This window comes from Octopus bimaculoides, chromosome 7 (genome assembly GCF_046866305.1).
Source record: "Octopus bimaculoides isolate indiv1 chromosome 7, ASM4686630v1, whole genome shotgun sequence".
NCBI lineage: Eukaryota > Metazoa > Mollusca > Cephalopoda > Octopoda > Octopodidae > Octopus > Octopus bimaculoides.
In genome coordinates this window covers 58,339,819-58,367,318 of record NC_142934.1, presented here as the reverse complement: position 1 = coordinate 58,367,318, position 27,500 = coordinate 58,339,819, and the positions used below count along the sequence as shown (strand labels likewise).

At 35.3% G+C, this 27,500-nt stretch overlaps 1 protein-coding gene across 6 annotated transcripts in view; it reads left to right on the top strand.

Moving 5' to 3' along the window:
• Positions 1-27,500, top strand: part of LOC106873188 (uncharacterized) — a 713,512-nt gene that overhangs the window by 620,046 nt on the left and 65,966 nt on the right. The gene's annotated exons all lie outside the window — the stretch shown is intronic.

Below are 27,500 nucleotides of genomic sequence, written 5' to 3'. Positions count from 1 at the left end.
TGTTTAACAGGGTGTGGTGATGTTCTGATGGTGAAGTTTAAAAAATGCACAGAGAGAGAGAGAGAGAGAGAGATGGTGGTGGTGGTGGTGGTGGTGATTGGATAGTGAAAAGTGTAATTTTTTAAAACTGAACTAAGTTTTTATATCACCTATTATTGAACGCATGCGCATAAGTGCAATTATTGATCGTCTTCTGGATTGAATATTGATATTTGTGTATAAAATATAAATGACAGACGATGGAAGCTAACAACAGAAAGAATGAGACTGTATAGGCAATGATGTAAAGAGAAGCAGGGTGTCGAAACACTAGAACAAGCACGGGAGCATCAGCGTGTAGAAGAGAAAATATGAATCAAAGAATATAGAGTCAGTATTTACAAGAGATAAGGGGGCATGTTCAGGCTAGAATATAAAATGAAAATCGGAGAGAACGACAAAAAAACATATAACCATACTATTTAAAGTTACATTAGTGACATGAATATTCTCTGTAATCATTGTGAAGCTCTAAGATTTATAATGAACCTCTGAACTTCTGAGAGCATGGGAAAGTCATGCTTCTTCAATTACAGCCTTATCTATAACTGAAAGGTGTTTTTAAACGAAAATTATGCAGAATATTCAATTTATAAAGGAACGCTAAATGTTATGGTTCTATATAAACTTACAATCATCTAAAAATGTTCGCATTTACTGTGGAATTTCCTTGAGTACTGCTCGTAATTATAACTAGTCTAGTTAAAGAAGAGGTAAATATATATTTTAGTAGGGTACATTTTTATCGTAGTAAACAATGGAAGCAGTGTGAAATAAGCCCGCAATTATTTCAAATCCGCCTCTGTATGTAATTTAGAAAGAATGCTGTTTTCCCCCAGATTAACTTTTCTAAATACACAGTGGAAAGATTTGAACATGAGTCTAGTAACTTTGTGGGATAGGAGGGAGTTACTGCTAACATTAAAATACTGAAGGGTTTACATAAGTTTCTGCAAATATGGAGTTGGTTGTCGTTTTATATGTGTAAATAAGGCAGTGGTTTAGCAGAATCGTTAGAATGTTGAGAAATACTTCATGATATTTAGAAACAGCCTTTAACGTTCTGAGTTCATATCGCGCCGAGGTTATCTCTGTCTTTCACCTTTCTCAGATCGATAAAATATAGCACAACTCAAGTACTAGGGTTGTTTAATCGATTGGGCACTTTCCAAAATGTATTGCTTTGTGCTTTTGTTAAAAGCCTGTTGTATAGTTATAAATGTTATTCCAACTACCATTACAGTTGGTGATAGTGGTAGCGGTGGTGGTGCTAGTACTGTTGTTGCTGCAACCAGTGCTATTATTGGTGTTGTTGAAACATATGTTGATATGTCGACACTATAATTTCTAAAGAAAAAATACAACAGATTTTATCAGAATGAATTTGAAATGTTTAAACGATAATGAATTGTTTTGGGATTACTGTATTTCTTAAAGAAGACCCATTGAGTACTAGTGATGTGGATTCTACTACTGACACTGCTTCTGATGTCACCGTTACTCATATTAATACTGTAACTAATACAATAACCACTAGTCTTACTAATGGTGTACTATATTTACTGAAAGAAGCTGTTAAATTATGGAAACGTGACGTACTGACATAACAATATACGGCCACGCTGAAAAAAAATTAAATGAACAGAAATAGTTCAAAAGAATAACAGAACGTTATGAATATCCGTGAAGATTTGCATGAGTTAATAAAATATCAGTAAACATGTAAACATCGATAAAAACATTTTTCTTGGGAAGGAAATATCGATTTTTTACAAAGAAATATCGATTGCTTTTGAATGGTGTCAAATATTAAATAACCAGCTATAGAGTTGCATCAATTAACTAATAGCTATATGTAACGGCTACATGGATGTTATTCCTGCTTTCATATACAATTAGCATTTTAATGTGTCATTTAACATGTTACTAAAGAGTTGTGATGTTTGTCGTGCATCTTTTTACACACACACACACACACACACACACACACACACACACACACACACACACACACACACACACACACACACACACACACACATATATATAATTGTATAGATACGTTTATATTTATGCATATGTATATATATTTATATACGAGTGTGTATGTGTGTGTGTAAAACTGGCACTCCGTAGATTACGATGATAAGGGTTCCAGCTGATCCAGTCAACGGAACAGACTGTTCGTGAAATTAATGTGCAAGTGGCTGAGCACTCCACAGATACGCGTACCCTTAACATAATTGTCAGCGTGATACAGAATGTGACATAACTGTCCGTTTGAAATACAGGTACTACTCATTTTTACCAGCTGAGTGGATTGGAACAATGTGTCTGTCTTGTTCAAAGCGCCACCGGAAATCGAATGCACGACCTTATGATCATGATCTGAACACCCTAACTACTAAACCACGCGCCTTCACTGTATGTATGTGTATATATATGTATATATATATATATGTGTGTGTGTGTGTGTGTGTGTGTGTGTGTGTGTGCGTGTGTGTGTGTGTGTGTGTATATATATATATATATATATATGTATATCGAGTGAGAGAGAGGGGGAGAGATGGAGGCTGTGTTAATCTTTTTTAAAAACATTTATGTAGTTAATAACTTTTAATTTAATAAAGCGTTTTTCAAATATTTATGTGTGCATGTGTGTTTATATATTTGTGTATATATAACATAGATCTTGTCACAAGCTCCCATTCAACCTCCAAGTAATTGCAAGCACCTCCTTAGATTAGTAAACATACTCCTCACGCAAATATCACTCTATCTTAACGCTAACTTGCTCAACAACTCCATACTTCGTTCAAACTCTCTTGACCATTAACCCAAAATGTTTGGTACACTCTGCACTAACCCGAGCATTAAATCTTGCTAGTAGAAAACCCAAAAAGCTACCCTTAAAATATAAACACTCGCATAAAATTAATAATTTCTCCTTTAAGGTTACCATAGACTCTTCAAACAGAGACTTCACTGGCCTAACCTCAAACGCCTTCAGATTCTGCATTACCTAAATCTTACCCTTATTCGGAAATTTGCTCTGTATGCTTTCCGGCAACAGCTGTACCCTACAAAGTCTCAAGCGTTTCACACTCCATCACCTGAAGTATCTCTGATAGGACAAGGTCGTACAACTTAACATATAAATTCAGATCCTTCTTTGCATCTCCAAGAAAAGAATAATCGTCTTCAACACCCATATCCCAAACTCAGAAGCCAAACTATTTTCATTTTACAAGCACAGAAACTCCTCTTTCATAGAAAAAAAACTTAAAACACTCTCACTGCTAACGCTAAAACATACCTACAACCCACTCCTTCCCGACCACTGCAAGAAATACATTCAAAATACCAACTCTACTCAACAAACCCCAGTAACTAAAGTACATATAACCATGTTTTCCCAATAACGACATCCTTTTCCACTTCCAATTACTCATACAGATATTGTGCAAACCCATTGTGCTCTTGTATGTCTGTACCAATCCGCAAAATTGCCATCCCTATTTATGCCCTCCGTACTTTCTTTACCAAATAATACAATACATCCATTATTGTATCTATGAGTGTTCTATTTGACTTGGCTTATTCATGCTTATGTATCCTTATAACTGTATCTCTCATTATATACCCCTGCCTATCCTTCCGATTGCGACACGTACTTCGATTCTTATCTATACCTTTATATATCTCCCAGAAAACATTCACCTTTTCTGTAAGTGCGGCTTCACGGATCTGAGCTATAGCCATCCTTCTAATCGTACAACATATTGCTATACACCTGTACACAGTTACTTATATCCTCTTTGGTGATAAAATAGTTATCAGTCAACTACTAGAAGCGATATAATCGACATATTCCACCTTCGGTTTGTGCTTAAATACCTAAATTAATACATTCTTCTTTCTGTTTTTGTCGGTGGAGCATTAACCAAAATATCATTAAATCTTGGTTCTGTCGACTTGCCTTTCATCCTTGTGAACGTCAGTAACATAGAGACCAGTGAAATGATAGTGTTAATGAGTTCACTCAACTCACAAGGTTTTACAATGTATAAAAGTTAGAAATCATTAAATTAAGCGATGAACATCATAAAATGTAAGAGAAACTCCAGTAAATTTAGAATACAACGTAGTTTCCATTCACGACCAAAACCATCTCATGCTTAAGGAAAGCGCTAACATCTCTATTTTTAAATCTCCTTCCTCAAAAAAAATATAGGACTTTTCTGCCTAGTAAAAGATACAGTATGATATTTTCTTAGTTTCTCATTAAAAATAGGGATAATTTCTTTGTTGATGTGCATGATAGTAGTGAATCTCTGTCCTTCGACGATAAGGATTCAGTTGTTAAGTCAGCTGAATTACCTGCTCCTGAATGAGCGTCATGTGGGTGATTATTCCACAGACTCGTGAACCCGTAGCGTAATTCTCAAGGAGAATCAGCGTGACACAGTGTGTGACAAGACAGTAACTTTTGAATCACAAGAACAATCTACTCGACGTGCTTCCTTCCAGTCTCCGCTTACCTAATTTTCCTCACAGGGTTTAAGTGGAGTCGAAGTTTTCAAAAACATTTGCCCTACGTTACCATTGCAATAGGGTCGAGCACAGTACTTCGTAGATACGAAACGAATTTCTAAAACATTCTGTTATACTGAACTTACGTGCGAGTACAGTAGGTTAAAACAACTCTAATATATTATTGTTAATCCTTTATATCGACACCGGTGAAATGAAAGACAAAAATCAGTTCCGATCGAACTTGAATTCGGTGACAGTAGAACAGAAACTAAATATAATGCATTTAGTTTGCATTTAGTTTGGTATTATACTCATCCACTACCTCTGTGCGTTAAAAACTAAAGTATTTGAAGCAATCCATAACAAAGGAACTTATTCTCCCAATAAATACATCAAAGAAAGCATTGGTCCTTCTTATTGCATTAAACTTTACCAATGGTGCAAAGATTTTAGATTTATAAACGGGGAAAATTATATTCTTTTCTACTCTAGGCAGAAGGCCCGAAATTTTGGGGGAGGAAGCTAGTCGATTAGATCAACCTCAGTACGCAACTAGTACTTAATTTATCGACCCCGAAAGGATGAAAGGCAAATTCGACCCCGGCGGAATTTAAACTCAGAACGTAAAGACAGACGAAATACCGCTAAGCATTTCGCCCGGCGCGCTATCGTTTCTTATTTCTTTATTGCCCACAAGGGGCTAAACATAGAGGGGACAAACAAGAACAGACAAACGGATTAAATCGATTACATCGACCCCAGTGCGTAACTGGTACTTAATTTATGGATCCCGAAAGGATGAAAGGCAAAGTCGACCTCGGCGGAATTTGAACTCAGAACGTAGCGGCAGACGAAATACCGCTAAGCATTTCGCCCGGCACGCTAACGTTTCTGCCAGTTCGCCGTCTTCACGGGGAAAATTATATTATTACCTTCCTGTCTTTCTCTTATTTTGTCTAGCATTCTTCCGTCATCATACCAGTAAAATACACGATTTATTCAAGTGGTTACACTATTTCTGTAGCCCTATATAATGTATCACATCGTTGCTGCATTTTCACTCCTCATCGGCGTATATTTCCTCCAGGTTGATGTATGCAATCATATTGTTACTCAATAACTGCTTACATTGACAATATATTAGCGGTGTTTGCGTCAAGTTTTCACTCTAATTGAATCATTCGTTCCATTAACGCAAATAAAACAGAAACATCGTTCTGTTAAGAAGAAAATTATCTGGATTTAAAGGGAATTTAACACTCGATGTTGGTCCAAACTGCAAGCGATAAACCAATATATATATACGTGATTATTGGAGTTGTTTGACAACGACTTTTAAAATAACCGTTTGAGAAACTTTAGATGTGCAAATAACATTGTTTTGTCATTCACATTTTACTTCATGCGCTTTCATTTGTATGTATTCGTTTCTTGCCCAAACCATTTCCTTTATATAAAAAAAATTTTTTTATTTTCCAAAAATCATCAATGTACGCACCGATAATGTAGATGCAAAATGTAAGTTACTCCGAAAATTTCTAAAATTTGAGAATATTCTGCGTCGTGTATAAGCTGACAGTTATATAATGAATGATTCAAGTGTTTTTCTATGTAATTTAACCATTCGGAATACAGAGTGGTAACTTGTTAAATTTAAGTACTGCTTTTTCACTGCTTTTGGTGGGTGGGGCTTTTTGTTTTGTTTTTACGAATAAAATGCCTTAAAGATATTCTGTAAAGAAAACTAATAAATGGAACATCGAGACAAAAGTAATCATTTCCTTATAAATAGCTTGCAGACAGAGCAGTACTATTATATATTGGTCTCAAATTTTAGCACAAGGCCAGCAATTTAGGGGCAATGGATAAGTCAATTACATCAACCACAGTGATCAACTGGTACTTATTTTATCGACCCCGAAATGATGAAAGACAAAGTCGACCTCGGTGGAACTAACGATTCTGCCATCTCACCGCCCTAGTAATATCGTATATTAGCATAAATTAGTATTTAATGACATACAAAAGAAAAACATTGAAAAGAATCCATTAACAAATATTTTGCAGGAGTTCCGAAAGTTATGGGGATGGGAAATGAAGAAATTACAGCTCATGAAATGAGAATGCGAAGCGGCACCAAAATATCGGCTAGTCGGAAATTCGTTCTCATTGTGAGCCAGTAGGGGATGTTATACACACATTGCTTTCTACGTGGCTTCTAAGATACTAAAGAATATCTTCCTAGAGAGCAAGTGATTACAAAATCAAGGGTCTGCAACACCTCACGTTTGTTTTGTTATGATATCAAAACGAAATTTTGCTGCTTGAGTTTCTCAATTATTTGCATTTTAATATAAAATGCAATTTCTTCTGATAATCCACTAGAAAGACGAAACTGAGCTCAGGGTTATTTCATTTATCTACACTTATTCAGTTCAGGCAGAAAAGGTAAAGAGTACAAACGATGTACACATACTCTTCCTGACCGGGGGAAATCGATGTTGTTGATGTTCCAACTCTGTTTTTTAACGATTGTGGTAAGACTGTAATTATGGATAATCGGTGTGGAGCAGGCACATTAGGGATGATAAGGATGACGATGGCGATAATGAAGGCGATTATAATGACAATGTTGATGACGATTATGATGGTGGTGTTGGTGGTGGTGGTGGTGATGGAGGCGGTGGTGGTGGTGGTGATGGAGGCGGTGGTGGTGGTGGTGATGATGATGAAGAAGGAAGACAAATTTACCATATAATCTTTGCTGGATATGATATACAATTTGCTACTCAAAGGAGCAAAAGTGATTGTGTTAGAAAAAGTAGCTGCAAAGATAACTGAGAAGGCTTAAGCTTGTTGATCAGTGAGTCTTAGGCCAATGAATGGAAAAATTTTATTTTTACGTAGTCTAAGACATTTTGCTTTTGTGTAGCCGTAACAGTGCTTCAGATGTGTAACTAGTATTCCAATATGGGGTACATTTGAGTGTTAGAGAAAATCAGAAATTATCTGGTGTCATGGTTTGATTCTGAAACGGCAACGTTTTAGAGAAATTCAATCTTGGCAATATTATATATGTGAGATCGCTATAAAAGCCGATCCGAGATTGTGAAATCTAGTGCCTGTAGTGAAACTGAAAGTTTTAGTTAAGTCTCCAAGTTACAATCAAATCGAATTTAGGGTGTTTGTAATGTAAATATATCACTAATTTGAATAGATCACTAAACCGCAATTTGATATATTGTTTTATAACCGTAGAGTTAAGACGTTTGCTTCCTGGATCGATCTTACAGCACGGCAAAAGTCTTTGAGTTTACTCAATATTTCGGATTGGAGTTTAATTGACGGAAATTGCACGAGCTGCTGAATGGAACTGTCTCCTTTCTTAGTCTATTTTTTAAACTTCACCGCTTGGCTTGCAATGAGTACAGATCTCGAATCTGGGGATAATAAATCGATATTTTGTTGGTTGGAACTGAGACTTCATTGTTAACTGATAAACAGAATATGTTATATAACGTCTCCACCTGGCTCACAATGAGAACGGATTTCCGATAAGCCGAAATTTTGGTACCGCTTCCTATTCCCATTTCATGAGCCGTAATTTCTTCATTTCCAATCCCCATAACTTTCGGAACTCAGCAAAATGTTGTAAAAACCGCCTCTCCTCCTCTAATTAAGCTGTAAAATAATAGTCTGAATATTCAGGTTATTTTGGAAGTAAGCGTTTGTCTAACTTATTTCCAGATGGCTGAATCTATCAGATAGTCGATTGATACATATTTTCTACACTCAGAGAAGTTGTTTTTTTTTGTGTTCTTTTTTTTTTTTTACAAATATGGTAACATTATCTGAATATTGATGGAAATCATCCATTTGTATTAGAATCTTGGCCATAGAAAGCTGAAATATCCTTCAAAAATCAAATTTCTTGTGTCTGAAGCTCAAACATTTATTAAATAACAAAGTAGTTCAATTATGCTTCAACGTGATATCATATCGTTCGCAAATTCGATCATTTTCAAAGAGCTCCCATTCTCTTTCTTTTTAACGGTTTCTGTTCATGTTCTGTTTTGTGTTATATTTTGTTTGTCTTTGGGTCGATGCTGTCAGATTGCCACTTCAGAGAAACCAAGCCAAACAAATTGCAATATTCATTGAAAATATCAAAATGTCAAAAGCCCAATAATAACTCTTCTTTGTTTTGTGTGTGTGTGTGTGTGTGTGTGTGTGTGTGTGTGTGTGTGTGTGTGTGTGTGTGTTTTGATGCAAAACAATTCAAACAATACATTCACGCAAAATCACGCAATTTTAACAGGGAAACTTGCACTGGTATTACAATAAGAGATAACTGACTACAATTAAAACAAGAAATTAGCTTTTTTAAGTCTCATGTTTACTGCAAAGTCTCTACTGTCTTAATGGTATATAAAACTCACCCTATTGATATTTCTATATTCATTTGAACGAAGAAAGCTAACAAAAGTTTACGAAAGAAAAGGCTACTTAAAAAAATACATATATTTAGCATTTGTTTCTTACTATCCTTTTAAACATCAAGGACCTGATCGCGGCTTTGATTTTATGGATTTCTCTTTGCATTCTTTAATTTGTTTTGTTTGTTTTTTGTTGGTTTTTTTTTTTGGTTTTTTGTTAAGCAGTAACCAATTACTTTTTTTTACACTTTCTTCCAAATTATTCTCACTTTAGGAGTAAAGAAAACAGTATCGATTTAAAGGTTTCTCTGGTTGTACCAATTCCTTTTAGTAGATCAGTGGGTACTGTGATAAAGAAACCACTTCTGAATAACATTCACTATTTGGATACATTTATTGATCAAATCTAACAAAGACAAACTTTTTCGATCATCTTTGTCGCGGCCTTTAAAATATATACCAATCATATACGAGAACGGATTCGACTGTACGGCACACCAAAATATCTTCCTATATGCCAATGTTAAGAATTATTGGCAGCGGGTTGGTACAATCGCTAGGATCGGATTAAATACCTTGCAGTATTTCTTTCGACTCTTTACGGTCTGGGTTCTAATCCTGCCAAGGTTAATTTTACCGTTCATCCCTCAGTGATTGATAAATTAAAGTACCAGTCGGTGACATTAGCTAGCCCTTCCCTTAAAATTAGCGGTTTTGAGCCTTCATCAGAAACCATCTAAAGGTGGCAAACTAGCAGAATAGTTAGCACGCCAGGAAAATGCTTAGCAGCATTTCGTCCGTCTTTACGTTCTGAGTTCAAACTCCTCCAAGGTCGACTTTACCATTTATTCTTTCGGGGTCGATAAAATAACTACTAGTTGAGTACAGGGGTCGATGTAATTGACTAGTCACCTCCCCCAAAATTTCAGGCTTTGTACCTTTAGTAGAAAGAATCATTATTATTATCATTTTCATCATCATTATGATGGCGAGCTGGCAGAATCGTTAGCACACTTGACAAATGATTGACTGTATTTCTTACGGCTTTTATACGTTTTGAGTTCAAATTCCGCTGCGATTGACTTTGCATTTCATCCTTTCGGAGTCGATAGAATAAGTATTAGTTAAGCACAAGAGTCGATGTAATCGACATGCCTCTTTCTCCCAAATTTCAGGCCTTGTGCTAATAGAAGAAGGGTTTATTATTGTCATTATTGGTGTTGTTATTATTATCATTATCATTGCTTTACTTCTCAGGACGCTCGGTCTGGTTTGTTTAAGTAGATTCATTTAGAGCGGACAGCAGCCTGCTGTTAGAGGTCTCACGGGACACTTTCTGTTGTTATTATTATTATTATTATTATTATTTTACTTCTCAGAGCGCTTGCTCCTGTTTGCTCTGGTTGATTCTGAGAGAACAGACAGCGGCTTGTTGTCAGAGGTCTCACAGAGTCTCTTTCCGCACATTATAAGTTTTGATACTTGGTTATTAATTATCTTGGAAGACATTCAACATCCAAGTACCAATCTCAAAATCATGGCCGTTCCCAGTAGAGCAGTTATTTTTTTAGTTTGTCCTGCTCTCATGTCAATTCCGATTTTTCTGACATTTTTCTCGAACTTGGTTGTTAGTGCTCCGAGCATCGATTAGGGAGTCACATTGGGATGTAAAATTCTACAGTATCTTACATTTTCGGTGACTCCTTCTGGTTCATATTTGTACCATTTCCGTGCTCTACCCAAGCCATACTTTTTACATAGCCCCAGTGAACAAACTTAGCCACGTTATCGTACCTCCTTTTGTAGTGCTTTTGGACAAGCTTGCTGCATTCACAGTATGTAAGATTGTTTCATTTTTGCTTCCACACATCCTACAAAGGGCGTTGATTTGCTGCTCTTATTTATCTGGAACTTGGTGTAATTAATTCTCAGAACTTATTCCTGGGCGCTGCATCATATCAATACCTCAGTGCATCCTTTCAGATCACTTTTTCTTAGCCATCTCCAAGTGTTTGTCTTGTCTTTTCCTTCGATTTATCTGAGGTATTTCCCATGAAGTGATTACATTTTTCAATTGTTTGTTCTTTCTACTTCACATTGTTTCTTAAATGTTTGTGGGTGCATCACATTTTCGGTAGAAATTGTATTGTTAATTCTAACAGTGGCAAGTAAGGACTCACTCTGCTGTTTGATGTACCATCCCAGATTGTGCTTCTTGTTGACAACACAACATTTTGCATCCTATGAAACCACTTCTCCCTTTATTCCTAGGCACATACATCCGGTCAGTATCGCTTTTAGGGTGTAGTTTCTTGTTTAATTGTCATCACTTTACTGGTTTTCCTGCCTATATTCTCAATCTCGTTCTCTGTCCACCTAACTGCATGGCATTAAGGAAACAGCCCATGTGTTCATTGCGCTGATCTTGTTTTTTTTTTCCATTAAGCCTACTTCCCATAATTAATTTAGTTCTTCTGGGATATTCTCGCCTAAATCTTTCCTTGATTTTGTCATACTCCAGAATACCCAGATTCTTATATCCATCAGTCTCGATATCCTTGATTATCTCGCCGTTGAGTAGTTCTACACCATCAGACGACACTACTTTGCCTCTTTATATTATAAGCATACTGCACTTTTTAGTCCCAAATTCCATTTCGATATCCTCATTGCATATCTGCATTGTTGAAACTAGGCCATTTATTTCACGTTCAGTCTTCCCAAAGATCTTTAAGTCATCCATATATAACAGATGATTTAATTTTCCTCCACTTTTCATGTGAATACCGATGTCACTTTCAGTTGTATCTATGTAAGGGGTATCATACAATCACAAACAGTAATATTGATAGGCTATCTCTCTTAAAATATATCTCTCTTGATGTTAACCCTCGCCAAAAATTTTCCTCTGTATCCCAGTTCTTCATTGATCTCCTAATAAAATTTGATATGTATTATTATTATTATTATTATTATTATTATTATTATTATTATTATTTTCATTAGCAACTTCTTTCAATTTCGTTTACATTTCTTGCCAAGTGCCTTCCTGACACCTAGGGCAGACAAACGTATTGTATACATTGGTAGGTCATTAAAATAAACACACCAGATTGTTCATTTACAAAGTTATGTGACAGCGAAAAAGAGGAAGATAGAGAGAAAAAGGAGAAAATAAAAAATAAAAGAGTAAACAAATAAGTGGAGAAAAGGAAAGAAAATTCACAGCGACAATGCCCTTCTCAACACGTGTGACGTACCAGTTAAGACAATCTTTTGCACTTCCTGCATGGATGGTAAGCCAGGGATCATTCTTAAATAATTTTCAGTTCCTTTTTTGATCATTCCAAATGCTCCTACAATCACTGGTATTGTAACCGTCTTGAGACGCCACATCTTTTCGATTTCGATTAGCAAATCTTTATATTTTCTGTGTGTATCGAATTCTTTTGCCCAGATATCATAGTCACAGGTTATGCTCATGTCAATCAATAAACAGACTTTATTGTCTTTCACATCAATATCTAGTTTATTTGCTTTGATAGTCCGGTCTGTATATACTGGGAAGTACCAAAGAATAGTTACATTTTCTCCCTCAGTTACAGCCTCGGCTGGTGCTTGTACCATTTGTCAGCAGTTTTGATTTTATAATGCCGACACATTATCCAATATAGATACTGGCCAACTCTGTCATGTCCTGATTTGTACTCTACAAGTACTAAAATCTTACTTCAAGAGATTAGGTGGTCCACTGTTTCTATCCTATCGTTGCACTATCGGCACTTTGGGTCTAGAGCATTTTTCATTGCATTGTCTTGATAGTTCCGGGTCAATAAGCGCTGGTCCTGAGCAGCCAAGATAAAGCCTTCACTCCCTGCTTTCAGCCCAGAGCTCCGTAGCCACTGATGGATGTGCTTCTGGTCTACATCAGCTTGTTTGCTACGGGCCACATATTTGCCATGCAGAGGTTTTTGTTCCCACCTATCAGCCAATTATTCAAACGCATTTTGCTTTGCAATTGATTTCACTTTCTTTGCAACTACAGTTGCTGCACTTCCATCATGTTGTTCAACTTGGGTATTATGCATAAACTCTCTTGAAAATGTTTTGCTCTCCTTCATAACAGAATGAAGCTTCTTACGTCTTTCATGGTTTTCAACGAGCTTTTGCATCTAGTCGTTAGATGTTTCAGGATGTTTTGCCAGTCCAATTGTAGTGGTTTTGTAGAAGATTTCAAATTGGATTTCAAGCCTCGACCTCCATGAGGTCTGGGTTGGTAAAGACTTCTGCGTCTGCCTTTGGGTGGTGCATCTTATTGCATGTCAGCAGCTTACAGATTTTCCTATCAATCTTCCTTATTTCGCTCATATTCCAATTCAACGCATTGAAACTGTAAATAACAACCGTAAATGCTAAGGAATTTATAGCTAACATCTGGAATTTCGAACTCTCCTTAACACTCTTTCCTGATCTTCTCTTTCATACTTGCATGCTGAATGCCAGAGCCCTCCTTTATTCCGATGTATTTGTAAGATTGTTCCTGCTTGAGTTCTTTTATGACTGTATCAACACCCAATACCACTGAATGTGAGGTCTTCAATTTTCCTTTCTGGAAAGTGGCTTTGGCACATTTGCATATTTATCAAGACCAAATTCCATCCCGATGTCATCACTGAATGCTTTCACAGTACGTAGTAGTCCTTCAAGCTCATGATCGTCTTAAAATCATAGAGTTTTAAGTCATCCACATAAAATAGATGACTTATTTTCATGTCACCGATTTTACATCCATACCTTGTTCATGTGAAGTTCACTTGTAAGGGGTATGAGGGCTATGCAGAAAAATAAAGGTGAAAGTGAGTCACCTTCAAAAATGCCGCAGTTGATATTAATATCTTTTGTTGTCAGTACTCAATTTGAGTGATATAATTGGAAATTCGCATTCCACATTGACATGTGCTTCAGGAAGTTTGAAATCACAGAAGAAATTTTGAAGATATCAAGTGATTTCAAGATCCATCAATGCGGTATGCTGTCGAAGGCCTTTTTATAATTAATCCATGTAGAACTGAGATTTCTGCGTTTGTTATGACAGTTCTCAAGGATCATCCGATTGATTAGGAGTTCGTCTTTGCATCCATATCATAATCCTTATTTGCACCCATATTATTATCATTATTTGCATCAATATTATTATCAATATTATTATTATTGTTATTATTATTATTATTTTATGTTTGACTTTTGTTTTGCATTTGTACAAGTTGGATCCAAGTCTCACCCAGAGACCTCAAGAGACAACAAGTTAGAAGTTCATGTAGGTGTTATGCCTAGGGTACCATATATTTGGATTTGTACAGTTTTGTTCAAGTGAATGTTTAAGAAACCATAAGAAAATTATGTTTGCTTTAAAATTTGAGATCACATAGACAGTATTTTACGTAGGATATGGGCAGTTCCCATGAGCACTATCTTTTGGACTTCAGCCATTTTGGGGTTTCCTGGTATCTGAGCTAGGTAGTAATCAGCCCGTTTCGCTGTCATTCCCAGGGCACCTATGACAATAGGTATTGTTTTCGTCTTCAGATTCCACATTTTGCTAATTTCTATTTCAAGATCTTTATATTTGCTCAGTTTTTGGTAGGTCTTGACAGATACGTTTATATCAATTGGGACAGTCATATCAATGAGGAGGCATGATTTTTGTCTGAAGTCTTTCAGTATGATGTCTGGCCTATTTGCGTCTATCTTTCTGTCAGTTTGAATGGTGAAGTTCCAGAGGAGTGCAATGTGATCATTTTCAAGTACTGGGGGTGGTTTGTGTTCCCACCAGTTTTTATCATGGGGCAAGTCCAGGTTTTTGCATATTACCCAGTGAATATATTGTGCAGCTCTATCATGCCTGTTGAGATACTCTGTAGGCGCAAGCAGACTGCACATGGAGACAACATGATCGATGGTCTCATTTTGTTGTTGGCATATACGACATAATGGGGAGCTGCCGTTCTTTAATATGTTGGCCTGGTAGTTCTTTGTAGGTAGGCATTGATCTTGGGCTGCTATGATAAACCCCTCTGTTTCTGATTTCAATCCAGAGGCCATTAACCATTGGTGGGTAAGGGCTTTGTCAATATCTGCATTATTCGCTCTCTTTGGGTATTTGCCATTGAGAGGTTTTCCATGCCATTTTTCAGTCATAATAGCTAAGGCAGCAATTTTAGCACGGGTTTTCAAGCGCTTAGCTTTTTCTGTAGGTGTTTCTAGTTCGTCTAATTCTTGAATTTGTTGCAATTGGAATTCACTTAGATATTCCTTTGCCTGTTTTGTTACTGAGTAAGATGCTTTCTTGCTTTCATATTTTAAGACAAGTTTTAGCATCCAGTCCTCAGAGTTTTTCATATAGGTGTCTAGGCCAATTGTGGCTACCTTCATTGATAATGCCAGCTGTAGTAGTCCTCGACCTCCCTCTTTTCTTGGCAGATAAAGACGTTCTATATCTGCCTTATTATTATTATTATTATTATTATTATTATTATTATTATTATTATTATTATTATTATTATTATTATTACGCTAGTGCATACTTTTAGTTAGCATTTTAGTTGGCAGGTACTTTACCTTGAAGTTTAGTGACAACAAAGTTCCTCAAGTCTCAAACATTTTCCGTAAGATTCTTGTAGAATATAGCATGGTACTTTCTGCAGGTCGACAATTCGAGTTTCAATTCAAATTCCTTTCAGTCTTTTAGGGAGAATTTTGGGTGTCGTGCAAAGTGCACAAATTAATACAAGAATTATTGTTGTCTTGGTCTTCTATTCTCCTCAGCTCTTGCTAGATCCTGATATTTCTCAATTTTTTCAATTTCTTTCGTATCGACTCCGCTATCATAAGGAATTGCAAAATCTATCATCTTACACTGTTTATTTTGTCCTCTATGATCATATCTGGCCTTCTTGCTTCAATAGTATGGTCTCAGTTTTTATGGAGAAATCAAACAAGACTTTGTAATCTTCTTTTTCTAACACAGCCTTTGGTTCCAGTTGATAACATTTTACTGTTGCTTTGAAGTCACACACTCGGCTAACCTTCGCGTGCACTTTTCTACCTATACCCTCTGTCTGCGTTCATACTCTTTCATATTACACTCATTCAAAAGGTGATTGATACTTTCGATTCCTTTCCTGCAAATTCTACATTTACTGTCTGACTAAGTTTTGTCGGTCTTTGCCTTTATCAGGTTTGTTCTAAGGGCTTGTTCCTGAGCGGTTATAACCAGCACTTTTGTCTCTCGTTTCAAGTTCCCATCTGTCAACTAGAGCCAGCGATCTTTATTTCCAGCATTTGGTTTGTTGCATGAATTGGCTATGTAGTTTCGTGTCTTTCCATCTGTTTACTCTGTTATTCTTCCTTTTCTCTTTGAATTCTCCTATTGTTTCGGACACATTTTTTCTGCTATTTCTGGTTACCGATACTATGTTTTCTTTGCTCTGCACAGCATAATTTTTCAGACCCAGTATCACAATATCAGAAGTGTCTTCCGCATTTAGCAACCTTCTGCCACCTTCCCTTCTCAATAGAGTCGGTCAGTATTACTTTTAAGAGTGCATTGTGCATTGAGAGAAACATTTAATGTAGGAGTTTTTCATGCCAACACTCTATCATGGTATTCTGTAACCCCAGTTTTAGCTTCAATTTTAGTATCCGGTAATCAGGTCTTTTACTAGTACTTTCTTCTCCAGGGATTTTTCAGTTACACTCTCAAGGATATCGCCATGGTTACTATATGTTTTTGATGTTCCGCACGATGATTTTTTTTACAGATGTACATATGTATATGCATATGTATGTTTGTATATGTATGTATATATATGTACATATGTGATACGTAAGTGTGTATGAATGTATGTATGCATGTATGCATGTATGTATGTGTACATGCATGCATGCATGTATGTATGTATGTATGTATGTATGTGTGCATGCGTTTTTTCTTTGAGTTCTCTTTAAGTTCTTCTTGAGAGAGTTCAAGCCTTCGCTAACAAAACAAGTCTTTTTGAACTAAGAGAGTTCCCGGTGTTTGTAAATATATAGTTGAGTTAGTGCTTTGGTTGAGTTCTAGGTGATCAAACTCAAGTGTATGCATCTATTCATCTAAAGAATTTTAGATGAAGAATCTTCGGAATGTCTTACAAATCTACAGTGTGGCGCTAATAGATTGGATTTGAAGAATCCTCGTCAGTTTTTGTTTTTTTTTTCTTCGAAAAAACTAATATATCTAGATGTTGGTGTAGACTTATAGGTCCATAACGTAATGTACTATAATGATAGATACAAATGAGAATTTATAGTCAGGGTACAAATTTTCTCTTTTTCCTGCATTTTTGATGGTACGCTTACATCCGCTAGACAGCTTGCCTCTGCAACAGAATATTAAGTCTGTGTGTTTGCACCAAATTTCTGACTTTTATTGGAGTGTTCCGCTAATATTCCTTGACTTTAAAGGTGTTAATAAATACTGGTTCTGACATACCTTTGATGTATACGTCAGGGCGAGCCTTCATGCTGACAGCGTTGTAAATAGCCTTTGCAACTACATCATGCCTCAAGGGCAGGTAGCATCAGACGTTTTGGGCCAGTTGTTGATGATGTAGGTAATATCCTCTACACTGAGGTTATTACCTTTCAACGTGGAGGTTAAATAGTATCTTTACCTCTTTTGTTTATCAGGTATTTTGTAGCTATCTCCTGTTCTTGAATAGCAAAGGCATATCATTTTAGGTAGGATGTAATATACCTATCACAGGTCTAGGAGATGCTACTCTTCCTGCCAAGGGTGTTGTTATCTTCTAGTTTATGGGATATGTGCCTATGCGTTGCTTTTTGCTGACATGATGCCTACATAAGTATGTAAATATATATGTACGTATGTATGTATTACGTACATACATACGCATGTATTGTGTGTGTGTGTGTGTGTGTGTGTGTGTGTGTGTGTGTGTGTGTGTGTGTGTGTGTGTGTGTGTGTGTGTGTGTGTGAAGAACATCTGTAATACGCAGATAAAAAGACAAGGAAATGTGAATCAGATGAGATCGCAGAAAAAACCAAAAGCATTCTCTAAATTTACATAAATTGAAATGTATTAAGTCTGATTTCAAATGGCATTTGCATTAATGATACAAATAATGTATTGTAGGCTGAAAATTGTTCTGAAGGCATCTAAAAGTAAGTAAGTGATGCTTTATGAAGCAAAGGAAACAAGAAGCAGTATAAAAAGCAGGAGAAGCAACAATCAATAAAACGAAATAGAATTAAGCCCAAAAGTAGAAAAACATGGACATTATTTTGTGAGAAAAATAAATCGATGCTTACATATAGAGCAAAGTTCATTTAAAATCACAAACATTAAGGCAAAAATTATAATTCATGAAATGGAATATAATGCTATAATGAATTGATAACATGAAAGAGAGATCAATGTATTGTTAATGATAAAGCTCGATGGCTATCAGTTAAATGTCAATGATACAGTATTATCTGTTAAACATCTAAGTTATTTGTATGAAAAGATGAAAAGATCAAAAAAATAATTTCAGGTTAAATCTGTTGAAATACTGAAAATCAAAATTCTTCATTAGCTTGTAGGAAGTATTGACATTAAAAAAAACCTAGTTGCACAGAAGCTAAATCAACAAAACTCAAAGAGAGAATGTGCAAGTAGAAAAACCTATAGTAATCCAATTTAATGGCAATGACGAAAGTATAACCTAATCGACTGATTGATTGTGAACATTAATATTCTAAAGCATTCTCAGATGTTGCTGATATTTCAATAATACAAAAATATAGATACACATGAAATATTTTTTCGGTAAATTTGTTCTTAAATTAGTCAGGTTAAAAGCTAACTCCCATGATCCTTTTGTTGATCTCTGTGACTTGTAGGAGGAATTTATGTTCAGACTGGATATCTAGCCTTGCAACAGAAGCCACCCACGGACCAGATGATACTATTAAACTAAATGATGAATTTAATGAGTGGTTATGAAGTTCGTTTTGCAACTTCGTGAATCAGCGTCCCACCGCACTATGTGGTACCTTGACAAGTACCATAATTTGAGTATAATGTAAACTGTGTAGAAGTCTATCGGAAGGATCGTTTCTGTTCGTGGCTAGCAGATTTAATTCATCATTTAGTTAAATCTGCTAGCCACGAACAGAAACGGTCCTTCCGATAGACTTCTACACAGTTTACATTATACTCAAATTATGGTACTTGTCAAGGTACCACATAGTGCGGTGGGACGCTGATTCACGAAGTTGCAAAACGAACTTCATAACCACTCATTATAGCCTCACTCAGCAGTTAGGTTATTTCAAAAGCAACAGTTTGTAAGAAGGTAGTATTAAATCGATTAAAGAAACCTCTATACTCTAATATTACTTGTTTTATTGACTCTGCGGAGATGGAAAGCAAAACATCCACTGGTCTCTGTTTTAGAAAACAGGAGAACGGCACTGTATTGCTTAGGCTATTGTATTGACTTTCTGTGATCGATTCTATTATTACAACAAATCAATGTTTAGCAATGATCTTATCTTACAATATAACAATATAGCTAAACGTCACTTCCATTAATCAGAACATTACTAGCAACAAAAAGCCGTAGACGTCCAAGTCGATAGAACAGTGGGAAACAGGCTGAAGAGTCGGTAGACTAATAAACTGTTAACTGCATTATGTTAACTTCAGTCCTTGACCATTCTACTTTGTTTGAAGAAGGTATTATAGGTTTTACAGTTCGATATTTGTGGAGAGCTCGTGGGATGTCAAATAATTATAAGTAACGTGAGGGATAGAAAGTCTAGTGTTTTAGGCACTTGCTCTTCAAATGTGGGCAGAAAAATTTCAAGAATATTTTTTTATTGTTGATAACACAAAAAGTGAACGGCAACCTTAACGATATCGAGTTCCTGTGACTTAAGCCTAGTAAACAAATGCAAGTACCAATATGAGACAGAAGCTCATTATATCAACTTTATATGATCCTCAACCCACATTCGTTGCAGACATGTTACACAACAACACAAAATATCGTATACTAAAGAAAGACGAACGGATTCTTTGGCTAACAACATTGAAAATAGATGGCAACACAACATTGAAAATAGAAGGTTTTAGACTTTAGTAGTAGGCTTAAGACTTTCTACTCTCTACTCCTCGGGGCAGCTGAACTTCTCAACTTACCATGAATCCTCCTTTTGATTTAGAGTTGCCGATGCAGACTCTCACCAGTTTCCTTGGGTTCTGAACTTTAAGCTATAAACAATGACAGCACTGAAACTGATGAATGTTTTGTTGAATACAAATACTAAGTTTGACTTCATACTGAAAGTTTGATCTCTCTTTAGACTATTTCTGAATAATTGCAAACTAGGAGCCACTAGGAATAGACTTGATTGTCAGGTAGTGGTGCAAAAAAAAATAACATTTTACCTCCAAGCTCTCAATGCGATATAAATATACCGAACTGGTTGGCGTTAACAGAAGCAATGATGGATAGCACTAATCATGAAAAGAGAATTAAGTAATTGACTCGATCAGCTTATAACAGGGAAATGTGTAAATCTAATTATAACCAATATATCGGTCCACGAATGACTAGTCATATACCAACCTATTACATCTGACATTCAATAGAAAGGGAAATCTGACACTAAAAACAAATGTACAAAAAGTCGTTTGATACTGGTTTCACTTTTAAAGTTATTGATTATTACTATTACAAATGGTTCAATGCAGAATTGGCTTAATACAGAACTTTCCTCTAATGATAATATTGATTTCTTACTCAAGAACAAGGCCGACTAAAATAGGTGGCAATTGTCGAAGCGTCGACACTAGAGAATTAATATACTTAGTTTATCAGTCCCAGATTTGAAAGGTAGAGTCGATCCAGGCAAAGTAAGCATAAACCAGAGTGATAACTACTCTAAGGCGTTATAAGTATCCTACTTATTACCTTCTATAATGTTTGCACGTATTTCTTAAACGACAAGATGCTTTAAATATACAAGGTAGGTTTGTAATGTCGATCAATATGATTCAGTATATTTGCACTTAGGTTATTGATCTAAACAAAGTCTATCCCGAAAGAATCTGAATTTTGAACTTAAAAAGAAACAAAATAATTGTTTTCTAATTTAAGCACAAGATCAACAATTTTGAAACAAGAGGTGAGTCGATACCATTGAATCTAATATTTGGTTGGTACCTTATTTTATCGACTCCAGAGGAATGAAAAGCAGTGATAGTCTCAACGGGATTTAAATTCAGAAGAGAAAGTGCAGGAAGAAATGTTAGCATTTTGTCCGATAGTCTAACAACTCTTACAAGGCCTTTAGTTCGCTGGTTAGAAATTTGTATCTTGGCAACTATATAGTAATATATCTAATAAGGCTGCGGGCTTATAAGGGAAGCGAACTGGAATATATAAGGATTTCTCTATAAACACTAAAAATGAAGGTGGAAGGAAGCGGTTTCAAACGAAAATCAGTCTGGAATATTGATATTGGTTTCAAAATTTGGCACAAGGCCAACAATTTTTGGAGAGTGCACAACTGGTACTATTCCATTGACCCTCAAAAGGATAAAAGGCGAAGTCGATCTCAACGGGATTTGAACTCAGAACATAAAGAAGAGCGAGATGTTGCTAAGCATTTTACCCGGCGTGCTAACTATTCTGCCAGCTCGCCGCCTTGTCTCTTGTACTTGCCGAAAAAATACGTCATTGACTAAAATTGTATGTTTTTTTTTTTCAGAGTGTAATCATTTCTAATTAGATTTTTAATGTTCTCTTCATTAAATGTGTTGTCACTTATTTGACTATTGCTGTTTATGAAGAGGGCATACTGGAGTAACTTTAAATGGCTGAATATCATTATATAAATGGAATCATCGTTCCGTCTCTGAAATATTTCTCGTTCAAATGCAGTTTAAGGGAAAATAACTAGGATGTAGGAAAATAACAAACGCAAGTCTTGTAATTTATTAAAATTACTCATTGATGAAAAGTACCTTAGAAATGATACAATGTAAATGAGGCTATAGTAAATGAGACATAATTATATATATAATGGCAAAGAAATGTAGATAATGGCTCCAACTGGAAATGTTCTCTGATTGCGAAATGTTCTACAATCGAAGCGTTTCAGTAATTCTGTGTTCAATGCAATTCTTCATTGTTTATCTTTATCATTGGTTTGAGTCGTTTACTACCACTTAATAACAAGTATTTTTGCTTTTTATTTTGCAAAAACAAAAATTATCTTTTTGAAATTATCTAATTTTTTTTTTTTTTTTTTTGAAGGAAATGGCTTTTACGTTTCATAGGAATTATTTCATAAAAGGAAATACTTTCTCCAATTTGTAGCTTTATTTGGTCTATGTGTTTACTACGGATCTTTTCCCTTTGAACGGCACATCGAGAAATTAATTTTTTGTAACTAAACACTTTCAAACTTCGGACACTGGTAGAATGTGTCATATAAAACATCTTTTACTCGTAGTGATGTTGAGAGAAGTTTATATTTTCACTGTTATTTCGTGTTAAAGTTGTCGTATTTCGGTAATTTCAACCAATCAATGACGTGTATTCGGCTGAATAAAATTACTGCCATTCTTTGGCAACAACAACTATCGGCAGTGTATATTTCGTTTGTCACTGTTATTTATGATATCGTTCGTAAGTTTGTACTGGTTTTAGCTTTAAGGTTTTAGGGTTAGAGTTAGGGTTCGGGTTTTAAAGTTAGGGTTAGGGTTTTAGGGTCAGAGTTAGGGTTTTAGGGTTAGGGATAGGGTTTTAGGGTTAGGTTAGGTTAGGGTTAGGGTTTTAAAGTTAAGGTTAGGGTTTTAGGGTTTTAGGATTAGGGTTAGAGTTAGGGTTAGGGATTTAGGGTTAGGGTTAAGGTTTTAGGGTTAGGGTTAGGGTTGGGATTTTAGGGTTAGGGTTACGAATAAATGTGAAAAATGAACAAATTGGAGGGGGATGGGGGGGGGCAAAAATATCTTTCCGAAAATAGTAGCTGAAAAACAGGAGGAAAAAACTAAAAGCAGTAGAAATGCACGAACGATTGTGGTGGTGCCATGAAGACAACATGCTTCAGATACACTCGTTTATTCATACAAACGTAACTGAGATGAAATATGTCATAAATAACAGTGACAAACGAAATATACACTGCCGGAAGTTGTTGTTGACAAACAATGGCAGTAATTTTATTCAGCTGAATACACGTCATTGATTGGTTGAAATTACCGAAATACGACAACTTTAACACGAAATAACAGTGAAAATATAAACTTCTCTCAACATCACTAAGAGTAAAAGATGTTTTATATGACACATTCTACCAGTGTCCGAAGTTTGAAAGTGTTTAGTTACAAAATATTAATTTCTCTATGTACCGTTCAAAGGGAAAAATCCCTTACTACATCTAGTTAAAATCTAGTAATTAAATATTAAAAGGATAATGGCAGCGTTTTATGCTTTTAATATAGATAATAATAGGAGCTCTAGAACTTTTGCTCAAATAAACATTTAACGCTTTTACTGAAATTTCTCTTTTATTACTTTTTTAATACCTTAAAATCGGTGACGTGGCAGAAACGTTAGCTAATTGAATATAATACCTCTGTGTGTTTGTTCCACGCCTTTGCATTTTGAGTTCAAATACTGGTGAAGTTAAATCTTTCTTTCATGCTTTCGGACCTCAACAAAATAAAATATCAGTCATGTAAGGCGGGTGATATAATCAACTAATCCTTCCTGCAAAACTTTCTGGCCTTGCAACTAAATTAGAAACAGTTATTTTTTGTATATCTTGCAGACTTGTTGGAAGGAAAGCCTATAAAATAAACACAGGTATTACGAGTATAAAACTGAGAAAGGAACTGTAGAAAAATAATTTGAATGAAAGAATATAACCAACAGCTTTATAAGCTTAGAGAAATTACCTCTAAAAATGACATGATATAACGGAAATTACATCCAATAAATAATTCTATGTTCAAAGGTTAAATATGAGAGGACTTAAATATTCCAAGTGGAAATTATTTCTAATTAGCTGTTATATAGTTCTATCTATAGATTTTTAATAGCTACATTTATTAAAACAAAAATTACGAAGTAGAACATTTTTTTCATGTATGAAATTATTAAAAGATTTATATTCAAAACAGATATGAAATAATACGATAATTAAATGTATTCAGTATATCACACTTCTTCATATGAAGTTGTAATCATGTGTGAAAAGATAAATATTTCCTGGGTAAAGAGAATTTATTTGCTTGGAAGATTAATTATGATGTTCTTGTTATTAAAATATTTGAGATTTTATTGGATGAAAACTTTTTCAGATCTTTAATTGATTTCTTTCAATCTTCTTAAGATGAAAATATGTTAAAGTAGTTTTCCCTTTCTTTTTTCTTTTTAGTAACAGTTCCTCGTGGTTACTTAGCTGCAAATGTGTGATGAGTTTAATATAAAATACACACATTTAATATAGAATACACACATAGACAATCCGTAATCAGAATCAGAGTTAGGCTTTAATGACAAAACTTACTAGTTTAAGAGAAGGTAATAAAGCAATGCTTGATGACGAAACCTTTGTTAATTATGCTCCTCTCTAGCTGCTTACAATGAGATACTGTACAAAGCCATGATACATATTTCGGGGTTTTGTTGTTATTTATTCACAGTTCCTCTCTGATCGAACAGACTTATTGGCATTGTTGTTCAGGTCACGATAAATTCATTTTTTAAGACAAAGAGTATTTAGGAAGAAATTGCCATAAGTTTTCATCTTTTATAAAATGATAAGATGGGATATGAAGAAAATTTGGTTATTATTTCCTTGAAATCTTGTGATTACGTACAAGTCCTTCGTTAGCTCATCTATTTAGGATTAGATGAACATATTGAATGAGCCTTAAGTTCGTTGATATCGTCGCCGCCGAACAAGGGATGAGATACGAATCATCAACACATCAGCAGATAAACCATCACCTAATAGACTCGACCAAAAACAATGCTACATTAGATATTCAGGAATGAAATAGAGCTTAGTACACAGCTTTGTTATTTTCAGTCGCATTGTGCTTGGATTTTTGTTGCGCATTTTTTTAATAAATCCTCAGTTACATTTCAATTCAAACTGATGAAGCTAAAAACATCCAGTCATATTTTCTACCTTAATAACTTTCAGTGCGTGGTCCAAAAACCATTGGTACTTGTTTCTTCTACATTTAACTTTTCTCAGTAAATTTCATATTTCATCAAAAGCGCATTTTTTGTTTTTGCTATCAATCAATTTATCGATTTTCTTTGTCTTTTGTGGGGTGGCTTTCATTTTACTAAGCAGTTTCAAAGAATGTACTTATTTTCAACATAATTATATGCTTTACTTACTTCATCTTTAACCGCTCTTTGGCGACACGTATATATATATATATATATATATATATATATATCCTCTGAAATGCTATTCTCTTTCAATATTAATAGCCTGTTCTCTATAATAGACATTTCTATTTAGATATGACCATATCGCCGTTCTCCATTCACTTATCATCAACCAGTCGCAAATATCATTTGTTTATTACTTTAACAGATCCCAATAAATAAGCACGTTCTTTATTAAGAAAGACATCCGACGGTGGAACCTCCATTAACTCCTGTAACAGGTTTATTTTCATTTCATATACTATATTATGCATTTGTGAACAGGAATAACGATGTTACTTATAGATTCCCAACGAGTAAATCACTGACTGAACACGTCTTTATTAACAAGTACATCCGACGCTAGAATCTCCATTAACTCCTGCGACAGGGCTATTTTCTTTACTTTATTCTATAATGCATTTGTGAAAAATAGTTGCGTATGGGTTTCTAACGGTTCGATCATTTGCTCACATTTCCGATGGCGAAAGTGACCAAACAGTGTATGTGAAACTCGGTTGAAATAAATACATGTTTTTTTGTTTTTTTTGACACACCGATTTATTTGCGAGATAGTAAACTAAATCTCATGCATTCGAACGTAAATGTCACTCGTTCTTTCGTCTTCCACCAAAGGCCACTCCGCATGTCCTACCTTAGGAGAGATCAGTTTCAAAGTATTAGCATCGATATATTCAATGAAACACTTAAATGTATTACCTCGTTATGGTCACAGTCCAATGAAAGAAATCAGTAAAAGAATGAAGGAATAAACTATTCAGATACACACATACGTGCGTATGTGTGTGTACACGCGCGCACGACAAAACATAGGGAATATGCACGGAGTAGATGTCAGCACTTTCAAAAGGCACTTAGACTTCTAATGCACACAATTTCAAAATAACCTGCATTGTAGTAGCAGATACAAATATGGACAGCTATACCAAGCCCCTTCATTAATCGAATACCATGCACATGGCTGCAATACTCATACCGATGATTCAGAATTGCCCCCGTCAAATGCTTGAAGCCAGTAAACGCATTAAAGAAAATATTTTATTAGATACTGGAAACGCGACTTCATTACTTTCAGGCTGCAAAGCGACGAACCGGGAGAATCGTTACAGAGAAACGTCGGTAAAAGTTGTTTGCGGTATGTTTTTAAGTTCTGAGTTCGAATCCTGCCAAGGCCAACATGCTTTTCATTCGTAACGATGAAATTAAAGATAAAATAAAATACCAGTCATGTACTGGGTCGTTGGTATCGAAATACTAATCCTGTCTCAAAATATCTGAGCTTGTGCCTAAATGAAAAACCATTTCTTTCAGATTCATTTTTTGGCACACTCTGTGATGAACAAACACTGATTGATTAAATTAAGTAATTATTTTACTAATTCATTTAATTTATTGAGCTTTCCGAGTGCGATTGGGTAGAAACGGAAGCTCATCAGGTGACATATAACTTGAATTCAAAATGTACAGGCTTGTTACATGGTATGTCACTCTAATCTATATACATAAATGTGTAATGGTGTCTGTGTGTGTGTTTGGGGTTACTCTAACTCCTCCCACACTGTCCAACCGATTTTAATGATTTTTGGCACATAGGTAGACCACATGCCCTGAAGTTCAAATAAGGCCGGAATTTTTCGAAAACTTGATAATGCTCAGCTGTCATCGACTTTTGTGAGCTCAATCGGGTGTTTGAGTGGAAATTTCCATGATGATGTTATTTTTCCTGCAGCTTTTGCATTTTTTGTCCGATTTTGATGAAAATTGACAAGTGAGTGAGGATCATTGCAGTGAGTTGATGTCAGTATATGACGTTGACAAAATATCGATAATTGCACCTGAGCAGTGGTTTTATAAAATCAATATGCTTTTTGCGTGCAAATACTCATAGGGATTTTATTTTTGGTCGTAACGTTTATATTTTTTAACCGATTTTAATGAAATTTGAGATGTAGGTAAATTTTG